General features: G+C 40.8%; 1 protein-coding gene across 7 annotated transcripts in view; it reads right to left on the bottom strand.

The window, feature by feature from the left end:
- The window catches only part of CSNK1G3 (casein kinase 1 gamma 3), a 120,789-nt gene extending 104,503 nt beyond the window's left edge, over window positions 1–16,286 (bottom strand). For 3 of the 7 annotated variants that reach the window (XM_018050685.1, XM_018050688.1, XM_018050686.1), the window contains exon 1: window positions 15,822–16,285. The gene's annotated coding sequence lies outside the window, so the exon portion shown is untranslated. Of the gene's footprint in view, window positions 1–15,821 lie in introns of all 7 variants that reach the window. The other 4 variants (XM_018050687.1, XM_018050689.1, XM_018050690.1 and 1 more) reach the window with 4 other exon arrangements.

The raw sequence follows: 16,558 nt of genomic DNA, 5'->3' as shown, positions 1-16,558 counted from the left end.
ATGGACTGTAGCTTGCCAGGCTCCTCGGTCCATGGGATTTTCCAGGCAAGAATACTGGAGTGGATTGCCACTTCCTTCTCCAGGGGGTCTTCCCAACCAACGGATTGAACCCAGGTCTCCCACACTGCAGGCAGACTCTTTACCGTCTGAGCCACCAGGAAAGCCATACCTGCCATATGACCTAACAATTCCCCTAGAAACCTACCCAAGAGAAATGAAAACTTAGATTCACACACAAAAACAAAACCACATACAAAGTTTTGTAGCAGCCGTATCCATGATCACAAAAACTAGTAACAAGTACTTCAACTGGTGAATGGATAAATATGCTGAAGTATATCCGTATGATGGATTATTGCTTAGCAGCAAATAGAAACGACTGATACACACTACAACATGGATGAAACTCAAATGCATTCTGCACTGTGGAAGAACAAAGATTTAAAAGGCTACACACCACATGATTCCATTTACATGGTATTAAAGGTACAGGAAGAGAGCAGTGGTTGTCAGGGTTAGAGTGGGAGAAGGGCTTAAGCACAAAGCGGGCAGCACGAGAGAATATTCTAGGGTGATGAAACTTTTCTAATTTGATTGTGACGGGGAGTGAAGTTTGCTGTGTGAACTTAGAGAGAAAAACTTTAATATAAAAAATATCTTAAAACAAAATCATAATTAACTGAAATGCTCAAAAAAATAGAATATTTTCTTCAAATTTTCTAGCTAGCCCATGAATGCTTTTCATTTCAAAAATCTTTCTATAATGTATCTCTCTACTTTTAAGCCTGAGTCAGTCAGTCAGAGGGGTGTGTTTACTACTTTATTTAAACTAGGCCCAATTTACTTGTTTGAAGTTTGTCTTATACAACTGTGATGATTCAAACTAAACTGGTCTGGGATGAGTATGGTGCCTCAGGAGGGATTTAATTAATGAACGTTCTTCCATGTTAAAATTCTCCCTACAAAAAAAAAAAATTCTCCCTAATAGAAGAAATGATTAATTTATTCAACAAAGAAGTAATCATTAGAGGCCTATTACGTACCAAACACAGGAAATACAAACGGCAGATAAAACCATCACAATCCCTGACATCACACAGCTTAAACAAACCATAACACAAGGTTAAATCTGTCCTCCAGGAGAATCACAGTGCTTTCAGAGGACACAGCAAGTGCCCATGACCAAGCACGCTACATGTGCTTAGTCCCTTGGTCGGGTCTGACTCTTTGCAACCCCGTGGACTGTAGCCGCCAGGCTTCTCCGTCCATGGGACGGGACTGCCCAGGCAAGAATACTAGAGTGGGCTGCCATTTCCTTCTCCGGGGGAGCTTCCCAACCCAGGGATTGAACCTGCATCTCCCGTACTACAGGCAGATTCTTTGCCACTGAGCCACCTGGAAGAGGATCTACACCTTAAAGTATCCACTGCTAAGTAACTTTAGTCGTGTCCGACTCTGTGCGACCCCATGGACTGCAGCCACCCAGGTTCCTCCATCCATGGGATTTTCCAGGCAAGAGTGAGTACTGGAGTGGGTTGCCACTGCCTTCTCCTAAGGTGTCTAGCATCATAGTAAACACAGAAATACATGCACCGCAGTGCTCACCACACCATTACCCTTCAGTATCTAAGGGTGGAAAGAAAGCAAAGACTACATACACAGAACACTATCCATGCACAAGCAGCACAATACTCACTCCCCTACAGAAAGGTCCTCTTTAGGGAAACAGAATGTGCACATTTGCTTCTGTCCCCTCCTCAGCACACAAATTTCTGTATTTTTCTGATACAGAATACCGTAAGTATGAACTTCTCTGCCTGAGGAATATTATTTTAAAGGGAAGGGGGCAGGGAAGTAATCAAGAAAAAAAGAAACAGGATGGGGGGCGGGGAGGCGAAGAAGCCAGAGTAGGTATAAAGATTTTTGCAGTGAACTCTTAAAAACAAATTAAGGAAGTTTAAGGAAACTAAAACAGAGGCACTGCAACCACACCCCTTCTACTTTCTGTTATGAAAAAGGAAGCCAAGATATGAAAAAGAGAGGGGTGCTTGCAGGTGTTGTGGCATGAAATTACCATGAGTTACAGAGGTAAACTGACATAGTGCCAAGGACCAAAGAGAGTGTGATGAACATTCAGCTATGCTGAAGCTACCCAAAACACTGTCCACCTCAAGCATCCTAATTACACGATGCTTCTGGGACCACAATGGGCCCCAGAAGACTCGGTTGTCAAAAAACCAGAAAAGCTTTCAACAACTGCTAAAGAAATAAACCTAGATTACAATAAAGTGCCTCTTGGTATCCACATACTTACAACTGTAAAAAACAAGAGAAGTTTACCAGGATCTTACTCAAACTCCATCTCAGAGGAGTAAGATACTGAGTAGTTTCTATCCTAAACAAATGATAGAAGCAAATCAATGCCGTTTCACCGTTCCTTTTCCAAAGTTCTTGCAGCTAATCATTCTGGAACTCAGAATTTCAGGGCATTTTTGACAGGTGATACAGCATGTAAACACTATGCACTTTGAAATACCCACAGAGAAAGCAGAACGGCACAGAGAAGTCTCAGACGGCACTGTGATTAGACACTTACTATTTCTGCAGTGAAACCCACATTCACGTGAAATAAAGACAGTTAACAAGATTTGGGAAGAAAACCAATTTGTGTCATATATACCAAGAAAAATTTTGTTTTTGTTTTCAGGGCATTTGGGATGTCAAAACTAGTGATAAGAAATTGTGGTCCTGTTGAAGAGTACCCATTAATCCATTACTAATTATATGTGCAAGATGTAACTGGTAACCTCTTTATCACGGCTTTTATTGTAGTATATTGATGGACTCAAAATAATTCTAAAAGTCTCCCAATGGTTCACACGTATCTCCTCTACACTCCGCTGCACTGCGCTTAGACACTCAGTCGTGTTCTAGTCTTTGCAACTCCACGAACCATAGCCCACCAGGCTCTTCTGGCATGGGATTCTCCAGGCAGGAATTCTGGAGTGGGTTACCATGCTGTCCTCCAGGGGATCTTCCCGACCCAGGGATCCAACTAGGGTCTCCTGCATTGCAGGCAGATTTTTTACCAGCTGAGCTCCCAAGGAAGCCCCCTACACTGTACCCACTCTTAAATTCCTCTACCACAAATTCTCCTATCAGGGCAGTTTACAAATATCTAACCCTTGACATTGATAGATGAAATGCCACATCCAAATTTGCCACTATGAAAAATATGTTCATTGAATGGAATTTAATGTATTGAACTCATAAAATGGCTTGCTCTCATTTTGTCATAAGAAAAATGCTATAACCAGGAAGAGTGTTCCTGACCTAGGGAGGAGCAGTAAATGAGTCACCTTGGAACCTGATTTGCCATAAATGACAAGATACAATAACCACAAAACCCTAGTATCATAGTGTACTTACAGGTATACATTTACTGACTACATCTGATATAAATAATATACTACATGAAGAATATACTATAACTGAAGTACTAAACTATCTCCACCAAGGGGAAAAACAGAAACAATGGTAAAAAAGAGTAAAGTGGAAGCACAATTACACTAAAAAACCATTAAGGCTCCTTCCATCCTTATGTTCCATGAAAAGTAAAACTCAACAATATTGCAAATATGATAAAAATAACCCAAAACTAATCAAATTTTGATGAGTAACATTCTTACACTAACTTTAAAGACAGGGCTGCTTTTATCACTTAGGTTTCTTAAGATTTCGAGAAGAATAAGGACACTACACGTAATGACCAAGGGTTCAATCCAAAAAGAAGATGTAACAATTATAAATATATATGCACCCAACATAGGCTTCCCACATGGCTTAGTGAGTAAAGAACCCCCCTGCCAGTGCAGGAGATGCAGGGATCAGGGTTCCTGATCCCTGGTCAGGAAGATTCCTGGCGGAGGGCATGGGAACTCACTCCAGTACTCCTGCCTGGATAATCGAATGGACAGAGGAGTCTGGCAAGCTACAGTCAACAGGGTAGCAAAGTGCCGGACACAACTGAAGCGACTGAACACGTATGCACATACGCACCCAACAGAGAAGTGAAGTGAAGTGAAGTCGCTCAGTCGTGTCCGACTCCTTGCGACCCCGTGGACTGTAGCCCACCAGGCTCCCCCGTCCCTGGGATTCTCCAGGCAAGAACACTGGAGTGGGTTGCCATTTCCTTCTCCAGGGGATCGAACCCAGGTCTCCCACATTGCAGGCAGACACTTTAACCTCTGAGCCACCAGGGAAGCCCACCCAACAAAGGAGCAGCTCAACATGTAAGGCAAATACTAACCACAACAAAGGGAGAGACTGACAGTAACACAGTAATAGTGGGCGATTTTAATACCCCACTTTCATCAATGGACAGATCACCCAGACAAATAATTAGTAAGGAAACACACTTACATGACACTTTAGAAGAGTTGGACTTAACTGATACTTAGAGAGCATTTCATCCCAAAGCAGCAGACTACACATTCTTCCCAAGTACACATGGAACATTCTCCGGGACTGGCCACATGCTACACCACAAGGTGAGCTTTGGTATATTTAAGAAAACTTAAATATCAAGCATCTTTTCTGATCACAATGCTATTAGATTAGAAATAAACTACAACAACCACAAACAAACTCTAAAACACACTAACAAGTGGTGGCTGAACAACATGCTACTAAACAACCAATGGGTCACCGAAAAAATCAAAAAGGAAATTAAAAGAAAAATACCTAGAGACAAATGAAAATTAAAGTACAATGGTCCAAAACCTATGGGATGCAGCAAAAGCTGTTCTAGTTATACAGCGATACAATGTTACTTCAAGAAACAAGAGAAATCTCAAATAAACAACCTAACCTTACACCTAAAAAAACTAAAGAAGAAAACAACAAAACCTATAGTAGAAGGAAAGAAATTTAAACAATCAGAGCAGAAATAAATGAAATAGAGACAAAACAACTGCAAAGATAATGAAACTAAAAGCTGATTCTCTGAAATCATAAACAAAATTGATAAACCTTTAGCCAGACTCATCAAGGAAAAAAGGGAGAGGACTCAAATCAATAAAATTACAAATGAAAATGGATAAGTTAAACTGATTCCACAGAAATACCAAAGATCCTACGAGACTACCATGAGCAACTATATGACCAATAAGGGATTAGTCTCCAAAATCCACAAACATCTCACAACATCTAACAGCACTGAAACCAACAACCCACTCAAAAAATGGGCAGAAGACATATGTAAACATTTCTACAAAGAAGACATACAGATGGCCATCAGGCACATGAAAATATGTTCAACAACACTAATTATTAGAGAAATGCAAAACTACAATGAGGTATCACCTCACATCAGCCAGAATGGCTATCATCAAAAAACCAACCAACAATAAATGCCGGAGAGGATGTGGAAAGAGAAGGGAAGCCTCCTACACTGTTGTGGGAATGTAAATTGGTACAGCCACTATGGAGAACAGAATGGAGGTTCCTCAAAAAACTAAAAACAGAGCTCTCATATGACCCTGCAATTCCACTCATGGGCATATACCCGGAGAAAAACATGATTCGAAAAGATACATGCACCTCAATGTTCACTCCAGCACTGCTTACAACAGCCAGGACATGGAAGCAACCTTAATGTCCACTGACAGAGGGCTGGATAAAGATGTGGTATGTGTATACAGTGGAATAGTACTCAGCCACTAAAAAGAATGAAATGATGCCATTTGCAGCCACATGGATAGTCTCACAGAGTGCCATACTGAGCGCAGTAAGACAAAAAAGGAGAAGCATCCTATGACAGCCCTTGCATGTGGAATCTAAAAAGAAATGATACAAATGAACTTACTTACAAAACAGAAATCCAGACTTAGAGAAGGAGCTTATGGGTTGCCAGTGGGGAAGATGAGAGGAAGGGATAGTTACGGAGCTTGGGATGGACATGTATACACTGCTATATTTAAAATGGATAACCAATGAGGTCCTACTTACTGTATAGCACATGGAACTCTGCTCAACGTTACATGGTGGCCTGGATGGGAGGGGAGTTTGGGGGAGAAAGGATACATGTAGATGTATGGCCGAGTCCCTTTGCTGTTCACCTGAAACTATCACAACACTGTTAATCAGCTATACCCCAATATAAAATAAAAAGTTAAAAAAAAAAAAAAGATTTCCAGTGAAATTTGAATTGGTGCCTTAATTTAATCTGACAAATTTCCTTTAACAAATTTTCCAAATGTCAAAACTCCACTAATTGTGGTGCTATACTATTCAAAAGATGCTAACGAACAAGCAATACAGTAGCCTCACTAAGGATTCTGAGTGTGAAACCCTGAAGAGGACTCACTTCATTAACCTGTTCCTCTTGCATATATTTTCTATGCATTTCTTTCTTATCTTTACACCTCCATCCCTGATTAAAAAGACAATCTGAAAATAAAAGGAAGTCATTTTTTCAAAAAGAGCTAAGAGACGTACATAAAAAATGAAACCAGTCATTTTTAACCCTGAAGCACATTGGAATCACCTGTAGAAATCCTAAAATAGATCAATGCCCTGGCCCCATCCCCAGATTCAACAGCATGGGTAGAATCCCAATATCTGTCATTTTTTGTGAAGTCAGGGCTGAGAACCACTGGAACAAGCTGCCTTCTCCACAACCTCTTTCTCTCATCTATTCGTAAGTATTAGCACTCCCAGCCCTATAGCAAGGACTGAAAGCACCATCTTTAAAATTGCCCAATTTTGTTCTCTTCTTTATTCTGTCACAGAAAAAAAAGATGACTAATTTTCAGTTGGGAGATTTTTTTAAAAGTGAATATAGTAAAATTTATTTTAACTTATTTGATGTTCTCATTCCCAGTGCTCAGAATTTTATTGTTCAGTCAGCCTTCAAAAAACAACTTTCATTAGTAGATTATTTAGATTAGCAGAATATAAACACACAACACATATTTCAGTAATCAACTTTCAACAGACTATCAGAAAATACTCAAAAAAAATAAGTTTCAAGGGCTGATTACATTGATATTTTAACTAATATTTTCAGAATCTTAAATATATTAAGAAATACTAGCAATAATATGCCCTGACATTCATATGACAGAAAGCGAATTCAGTAAATAGTCTACCATTTAAAAAAAATAAAAACTGGCATTACATGATTCCACATCTTTAATATTTACACTTTGGAAGGTGCAGGGGGGAATGTTAATATTGTTTTCACATCCCTGGAACAAAAGAATATAAAATAATGTTTTATAAAAATATGCATCTACAAATACCAGTTACTTTTTCAAGTTTCACCTCCAAAACAATGCTAGGTTATTTTTACATGCCAAACTAGGATTTTATGAAAAGGCTTTATAGCCATACATATTGTGAAATATCGGCATTTTCTCTCCCTGTAACATTACCTACTATATTCGCCTGAAAGTATTCATTGCAGTAAGTATTTCACAGAAATAGAAAATAAACATGGGACACAGACTGGGTGTAAGGGGAAAAATAAATTTTCACTTCCCTTTTTATTAAAGGAAATTCTGACTGTAACTTTGACTCCAATATGTCATACTCTGATACCCTGCCAAGTATACCACCTGAAATCGAAAACCAAACAAGTTTAAAATAGATAACACAATTAATAATTACAAAAATTCAGAAGTCTACTACTTTTATAATATGTTCTTGTATCATATGGTCTCATACAGCTAATTTCAACTTAAAATTTTAAGAAACATAATTTTAACAAGCCCAGTTTTTTAAAATAAAGGCTATTACAATGTAATAGTGCATTCAGTGCACACTCTATTCAAGGTAATTTACAATGAAAGTGGACTATGGTAAATGGGACATCCCATCCCCAAATCTTATTTTCTTCCCTCAAATAAAAAAACTCAGCATTTTTTTCTGATGGTCAAATAATGCACAATCATAGCTGAAAATCCAAACGATACAGAGAAATATAAAAAGTGTAAAAATAAAAATCATCCCAAATCTATCTATAAAAGTCATTAACGTAAATATCCTTCCAGGGGATGGATGGATTTACTCTGTATGTTTACAACAACACTGTAGGGATTAGAATTACAATAATTAATGTGCACTAATTATGTATTTATACATACATGTATTTCCATATATGTCCCCATAAACACACACACACAATTTCTTTCTTTTACACACACAGTAAAGAAATCTTTAAGATAACTTTCTTGAAACTAAAAGTACAAGAACTGTTCCAAGCGCTCAGTCTGCTCTGCCCTTCCATTTCAGCAGGCCAGGTTTGAGGTTACTTTGTGTGTGGGGGTGGGGGGGGGGGTTACTTTGTGTGTGGCGGATGGGGGGGAGGGGAAATGCAAGTGTGCTGTTTTTGTGGACTGCTTGAGAGAAGATTAAAAGATTTGTCTGTTTGCTTGTTTTATTTAAACACATATGCACACAAACACACACATACACATACACTTCAACTCTTTCTAAAATTTTCCAAACCCTGTGAACTTTAAAGGTACTTGGCTGACTGCTTTACATAACTAGCCCATGGTCCTGAGCAAAACTGCAAAATATACAAATTTTTTCACAGCCTCTCCCTTTTTGGTCAGAAAGAGCATCAACCTATCAACCTATCAATGAGGATAGGAGGGTTCTATTAACCAGGTACATGACAAGCATTTCAACCTTCCACAACTTAGTTCTAAAAGTCTGTGATTCTCCTCTGGCCCTACAATTTTCAGGGGGGCGGGGAGGAGGGTGGCTGTAGTCAAGATAATATAACACCCATCTTTCCCTCCTACCTCAACGAGATTCGTTGACTCAAAATGAACCAACCGTTTCTGACTGGTAAGTTCCCATTTCCTCAAGGCATCTTACTCTCCTCCAGATGTCACAAAGAAATCTGATGAGATCAAAGACGTTGGGCAAGTTTTGTCCAGGAAGGAGGGCAACAACACACCAAAAAATTTAAATAAGTTTAGAGGTACAAGTTTTTAGTTTAAAGTTAAAATAGCCGTATGAAAGTTAAAATAGCTTTTTTCCATGAAAAAAGTAAAAACTGATTTTATTGAATCGAAAGTAAGAAACTAGCAGTGTTTTCAGCTCCTAAAACATTCATACCTGAGCATATTTAAGACAGTCACATAGAAACAGCTTTCTAATCTTTCATCTGTTACATTTGCACAACACTTTAAAGTTCAAAGTGCATTTGTATGCATTATTTATTTTCATCCTTTAAACAAGCAGATGTGGTGGTCACTATTGATTGCCTCTGTAACATCCATTTCCCCCATATTCTTCCTTCCCATAGTTTTTTAAAACATCCTCCCTCCACCATGTAACTCAGGGAAATGTGGCCCCATCCCCAACTGCAGGGGAGAAACTCACTACAGTAACCCTGTTCCCTGTATCACAACTGGTTTAGAAGTGTATGTGATCTAATTCTGGTCAATAAAACATGAAGAGGGACTTCCCTGGCGGTATGGTGGATAAGAATCTGCCTGCCAACGCAGGGGATAGCAGTTCTATCCACAGTGCAGGAATATCCCACATCCCACGGAGCAACTAAGACAGCCAGTGCGCCACAGCTACTGAGCCTGTGCTTAGAGCCTGGGAGCTGCAACTGCTTAAGCCCACACACTTAGACCCGGTGCTCAGCCCAAGAGAAGCCATAGCAATGAGAAGCTCATGCACCGCAACGAAGAGTAGCCCCTACTCACCTCAACTAGAGAAAGCCCATGCAGAGCAACAAAGACCCAACACAGCCAAAAGAAACAAAAATTTAAGGAAAAAGAAAAAAAAACAGGAAGGGGAAAGTCTGCAGGTAGGCTTGTGCAAAAGACGTCCTGGTCAACGCACCAGGATCCTGCTACCAGTAGCAGGAAGAACCCCATACACAGGGGAAAGCAGAGGCAAGTCAATTACACAGGAGCTAGCCAACACTCTGACAAACTGGCCCTGCCTTCACCCTTCAGTGTTCCATTTCAGAAGCTACTGCATTTCTGGTGCTGTAATGTGTGACACCAAGATAAACAGTATACCCCATCTACCTTTCCTTCTCCAACTTGGACCTTCTTCTCCTATACCTGCATGCCTTCCTTCCCACTTGGGCTGAGCTAGACAGGAAAGGTGAGTAGTTACCATAAGCTGTTAGACGAGCACGCTTTGCACCAAGTTCAACAGCTCCTGGAGCACGCTTTGCTCAACAGCTCCTGGTATACATCAAGGGGATGGCATTTCCTCTTCCAAAGGACAATTTCCTCTACCAACTCACTCCTGCAGTCCCCACTCAGGGTGAGGAGACGGTGGAATTACAAATGGCTCTATCCATCCCTGACACTGTGTAACAGCTGAAAGGGAACACAGAAAATCAGATGAGGGACTGTATCAGGAAACAAGTGGATACCATGTGAGTTGATTATTGAACAATTCATCCTAAAATATGAATGACTGTATGCTCAGGAAGACCAGTATTTCTCTCTTTTTTAAAAGAGGATGCTGTTAAGTAAATCTCTGTGAGTATAAAAGAGGTGTTTCAGAAGTAGATACCTCTTTAATATATTATTGTTAACCAACAGTTCATAGTGAGTTTAAAAAGGGGGAATCATAAAAAATCTACATACTTTAAACAGTTTAATGCCACCAACACTAAAACAATCACAAAACAGTCTTTTAATGCAGGTTGCCAAGGCCTTTCCTTCAAGCGTAAGTCTACAGACTGTAGTCCTATTTATTTTCTTGCAAAAACCACACCCATAGTATATCACCTGTGATTTCTAGCTTCTGTCTCTTAAACATGGAAAGACATCTCACAACACTTAAAAGCAATTTTACTGAAGAATCTTACTGTGAAATCTAAGATCTTTAGAGTTTTTTCCCCTAATCATTTAAGTTATTTCACCTAAAACTATTTTAACTATAATTGACTTCAACTACTCTATTACTCAACTGCTTTTCAAAGCAGCCACTGGGTCTCAAGAAAAACATCTTTTTACCTTCATAGTTCACTGAATAATGTTTCATTAAACTATGTAATTACAACAAGACATACAACTGCCATTAACTTTTATTCTCATCAGTTACTGTATACCTTGTATACCTACCAAGAATCATTTGTCTTTGTAACAATTTGTTGGGTACAAAGACAAATGATTCTTGGTAGGTATACAAGGTATACAGTAACTGATGGGAATAAAAGTTCAAGAAACTAGAGGGTAGTCTACTGCCTTTTAATGTAGCATGGACATCAAACAGTAAATGAATGAAGAGTACAACAATCTTTTGAGTGGGTTAAAGAGAGGTGAGTTCAGAGATTCTCCTGTAATAGGCTATCCCTAATAGTCTTTGCTGATTCTATGCACCAATCAACCCTCTGACAATTCATATACATCAGCAACTTCTATGTTTAAGAGGAGACTTGCACAGTGCCTACTATGTGCCAGGCATCACATCCTGGCACTTCATACGAGTTTTCTCAATCCTGATGAAAAATATAATGGCAGAGAAACTCTATCCCCACTCTTTTCAGCTAACGAAAGCAGTTCAGCACCTAATCAGCTAAATATATGTAATAAATTTGAATACAGTTAAAAGTCTGACAACTGACTGAAGAAAAAAAAAAATTAGAAACTTGTGTTTAAGAAAGAGGGCATCTATCATGAGATTTTTACCTAATTACAGTAAAAGCTGTAAAAAAAAAAACGTGGATATGGTATAGTCATTGGATATAACGGATAGATTTTCATCAAATTAAATTATAACTATGTGATATGTCATTAGTAAAGAAAATGATCAAAATGTGTCTTATCTACCAAATACACAAAAACGTCACGCTCAAAACTAAGATGATTGGCAGGGATAAGAAGGAGAGAATATAAGCAGTCACTTAATATGGTTAAAGAACAAATCACTATGCATCTTCCTTACATCCCATAATAGAAACCCAAACATTCACAGTTCCTAAATCTCAACTTTCAGAAGGGAGCTGGAAAGATCATGGCTAACAGCAGTCTCCACTGTCTCTAAAACTTACCCATCCCCATGTTTCTGTCTCATTCCATGTTTCCTGACTAGTTCAGAGGCTCTCCAAAGTCACTTTACATTAATAGATAATACACACTTGATTTCTACATATTAATAATCCCATGTATGGTTCTTTCCTATAGATTGTCACAAAAATGATACTCTGCAATAGCTTAAGTTACTAGAACCATATCTTCTGCTCCTAGAGACTCTACGATTAGAGAACTACAGATATGCCCAAACCACCATTTCCAAAGAAATTACACCTTAGAAAAACAACACCCAAACATATACTAAAAACACTAATCAATACTGCTAAGTGCCAACTGCATGAGAGAAGACAAAAAGGAAGATGATGAAAGATTAGGGAAGATATCACTGGTCTAACACTGCAAAGCCAGGAAAAAAAAAAAAGATTTAAATATGCCCTCTGCTACTCCCAAGATACACCTTAAACAGGATGCGTAAACTCTAGAAGACCCGTTTCCTACTGTCGAAAGCAAGCGTTATACCACCTAACTCAGAGCTGTCTTATCACAGTATCATTTAAGGTCCACAGACAAAGTGGGCATTTAATAAATTGTAACAGGTACTGTTATTATTGGGAGATTTGAGATACAAATTCAGTTATTAAGTAAGTCCTTGTTGAACACTAAGAAGGGAACAGTTAATAAGAACTATCAAGACTAGATGATTAAACACCAGTGTCGTAAGGGTGATATTTTTAAGGCACTCCTTTGATAATGTTAAATTGGGGGTTAAATTTTTTTAGAGTTGTTGATACTTAGGATGACTAAAAACCTTGTACATATTTATCTAGAACTGTGGAATTTTCTCATGTTGTCATCTAACTATTACAGTCAATTCTCATCCTATGTAGATTCCTCACATTTCACTTCATCCATAGCAAATCTCACCTTAAAATGTATTAACAATACTATAACTATCCTAAGACCTGTATTTTGTTGCTTATTATTTTCACATTCCCTCTATTTAGTCTGTTATATTCTTTTAGAACGCTCTTGGAAACTAAACAACCACTTGTTCCATTCTGAAAAAATATGAAGCAAAAACCCATGCCAGAATGATGATCTATTATCAGCATGAAGGGGATTACAGAGGGGACCCAGAGAAGAAATGCAAAGATTCCCATTTATTTCCAAGTCACATGTTTAAACATCTAGATTTACTTCATATAACCAACTGCCAGATTACCACACTCATATCCAAAAGCAAGTAAAGAAAAATGACAAAGCCATGTATAACTGTTTCATATAGGCTTCTGGCTCTCCTCTATTAGCATGAAGGATAACAAATTGACTATTCTGTTATACTTTGTTTCCTTTAAACTTACTAGCCTTATTTTCATAGGTACTCCCTATCACCTTAGAATCTATACCCTAGGATCTTCATATGGTGAACTGACTCATTTTTAAATACAAGGCATTCTAGATGTCCATGGACTGATCACCACCTAATTTTATAGCTTCATTTCCCATAAAGACCTCCTGGCACAGAGCCTTACCTCCAGTTCAACAGGCCCCACCATAGCAAACCAACATGTCCATGCTCAACTGCTCCCTTCAACTACAAAAATACTGCCGCTACACACACAGAACCATTTTGACCATTAAAATATTTTAAGGCCTAAAAGGAGTATTACCAGCTTTAAACTCGTTTGTAATTCCCAGTCAAAAATTAGTCTCTCTGTCTCACACACACACACACCATCACCACCACCCCCACACTTCCATTCATCTCTAATAAGCCCCACAGGAGTCCTGTGTTGCAATTATTCTGTGCCTGTCTGCTTCTGCCTTAAAGGTAACTACCTGGATCTAATTCCTCTTCATGTGTCTACCCACTCTTTCATCCTCAACACACAGTAAAAGTCCCTTGCACAAAGTAAAGTTTCAGTTTGAACTAAACTATTCCTTTGTTTGAATCCTAGTTCTTTTATTTGAAGGAATAAATGCATTTCATGTGCTGAAGATTTTGTTACTAGTTAATGCTTGCAAATCTAACAATGAAAATGTCAATAATTATATAATTCATTAATTTTTAGGTTAACGACCTCTTGGCCAATGAGCACACTAAATCGTCAGTTAAAAAGAAAATCATTTTCCAAGATTCCCCCAAAAGTCTCATATACATCAACATTAAACTTTCTGTTCCCCATTCTAAGAACTACTGAGGTATATACCTGAGGCATATCCAGAAAAGGAAACTCCCTGAATACTAAAGTGTCTATACACTCCGCTCTGAATCTATACCAAAGCTATGCAATTTATTTTATTACATCTTTCTTCCAATTCCCATAAATATGATTTTCATGTTTTGTACAAACTATATGGTTAATGTAAATAAAATATGAAGATAATTTATCTTAGCTCAGAAAATAGAGCAAAAGTTTGGGAATAATTATAAAATACACTATCTCTCCACTTCCCTCCCCCCAAAAGGTTACTAAGAATGTCACAAACCAGATCTGATTTTTGGTGGGAAATGTTTTCTTAAACTGGCCTCACATCTTGCAACTTTTATGATACTTTTCTTTCACAATTTGCTTATTTATAGGGAAAGCAAATATTCTTCAAAAACATACACATGGCTTTACTAGTTAGATATTTTTAATTTTAAAAAGTATTCTAATCAGATATAGCTTAACCTCTTTCACTATCTGTGTGGGCCAATGTCATTCCTATCACAAGAAATAACTGCAAACGTAAAAGAAATTAAGTACTGACTTTTTCTTAACTTAGGAAAAATCAGTAGTTTTTAATTGTTCAATTAAAGTCGATGTTCTAAAACCAAAGGTTAAAAAAGGGTCACTTGCTGACCAGCCTAGGCACTCATTACAATAGAGTTAAAACTAACTCGCACAATGGCAGCAACAGTAGCCATCTCCCACACACACTCTCTTCCACCCATTTACTTTTCCTCCTTCCCTGGAAGAAGTGGAACCATCCTAACACAGGCCTAACTACCCCACCCCAGAAGCAAACACACATCTCCATCACCACCCCGCAGAAAAGAAACGTGGGGGGCTGTGGACCAAGAGAGCCGACGCTTCTGTGTGTCACTTCCCCTAGCAAGTGGGATAAACAAACAAACCAGCACCCCAACAGTAACCATCAGAGTAATTTTGTTCCCGCAACTAATGCCTTGGGTAAGTTTTGAGCAAAGTCAAAAGCTCCAACAAATAGGTAAATCCCTGCCCCCCTCCCAAACCTGGAAACAAATACCCTATCGGGAAGTTTCTCGCTGAAATGAATGCTAGCCCCTGATCCCTCCCTCCAGCCGACCGATAGCTCCCACCCTCTTGCCTAAAATGCCTACTCCGAAGGGAATTGTCTGGACAAAATCGAGGAGCGCTGGGGGGCTGCACTCCCGACCTCGCAACCCTCCCCACAAAAGCCCCTGCCTTTTCCCGTCTCGCCCACCTCCCCGCGGTCCCCACTCGCGCCGCACGACTCGGGCAACTTCTGCGGCCAGCCCGGCCCGCCGCCCGCGGCCCCTTCCCTGCCCAGCGAGCCCGCGGCGCCCTCGCCCCCCGGCCGCGGCCCCCTCCAGTCCCGCGCCTCCGCGCCCCAGCCCGGGTCCTCTTCGCCCACCCCTTCCCGAGGCCGCGGCTGGCGGCGCCGCCCCCGCCGCACCCTACCCCACCCCACTCAGCCCGGGACCCCAGCCCGCCCAGCCCCACCCGGGCAGGAGGGAGCCGCGGCCGCGCCGAGGCTGCCGGCGGGCCGGGGCCGCCCAGCCAGGCGCCAACGCAGAGGGGGCTTTACCTCAGAGGCGCGGCCGCCAGCGGCGGGTCGGTCCCGGGCGCGGGCGGCGCCCCCCGGTCCGTCAGTCAGTGGCGGCGGGGGCAGCGGCGGCGGCACATTGCACCCGCCGGCGGCCGGAGGAGGAAAGAGAGCCACGCAGGGAGGGAGCGAGCGAGGTAGAGGGGGAAGGAGCGAGCGAGGGAGGTAACGCAGCTCGGCTCGGACTCGGTCCCCTCACTACTGTCGGTGCGTCCTACCGCCGCCTGTGGCCGGAGAGTCGCCGCCCGGGCCCCTGCTGTCGCCACCGATGCAGCCGGCAATGAATGCACAGCGGCGCCTCCTCGCTTATCCGGAGGTCAAACATCCTTCTGCCTCGGGCATCCGGATCGGCGCCGGACCCGGAAGTGAACGCTTGGGGAAAAAAAAATAAAAAAGGGAAGCGTCTCTCCAGCGGCGGCCGCCCCTAGAGCTGCCCGCATCAGCGAAAAGAGCCGAGTACAGCCGAAGGTTAAACCGACTTGCTCAGATTGGTCGGTTTGCCGACCGGAAGAAAAGCAGCTTGCTCATTGGCCGGAAAGGAGTATAAAAGTCAAGCCACGCCTCCCTCCCCACCTCCGCACCCGTGGTGCGTGTGGAGATCGTGGAGTAATCGTGGTTACGCGTCGGTTTCCCTGGGTGAGGCCTTGGGAGAAGAGGTTTGGCTAGATCTGTGGCGAGAACTGGGAGAAAATCGCGCATGGTTTAGAGGAGGAATGAAA

The sequence above is a fragment of the Capra hircus genome, chromosome 7 (assembly GCF_001704415.2).
Source record: "Capra hircus breed San Clemente chromosome 7, ASM170441v1, whole genome shotgun sequence".
NCBI lineage: Eukaryota > Metazoa > Chordata > Mammalia > Artiodactyla > Bovidae > Capra > Capra hircus.
This window is presented reverse-complemented; position numbering and strand designations above follow the sequence as displayed.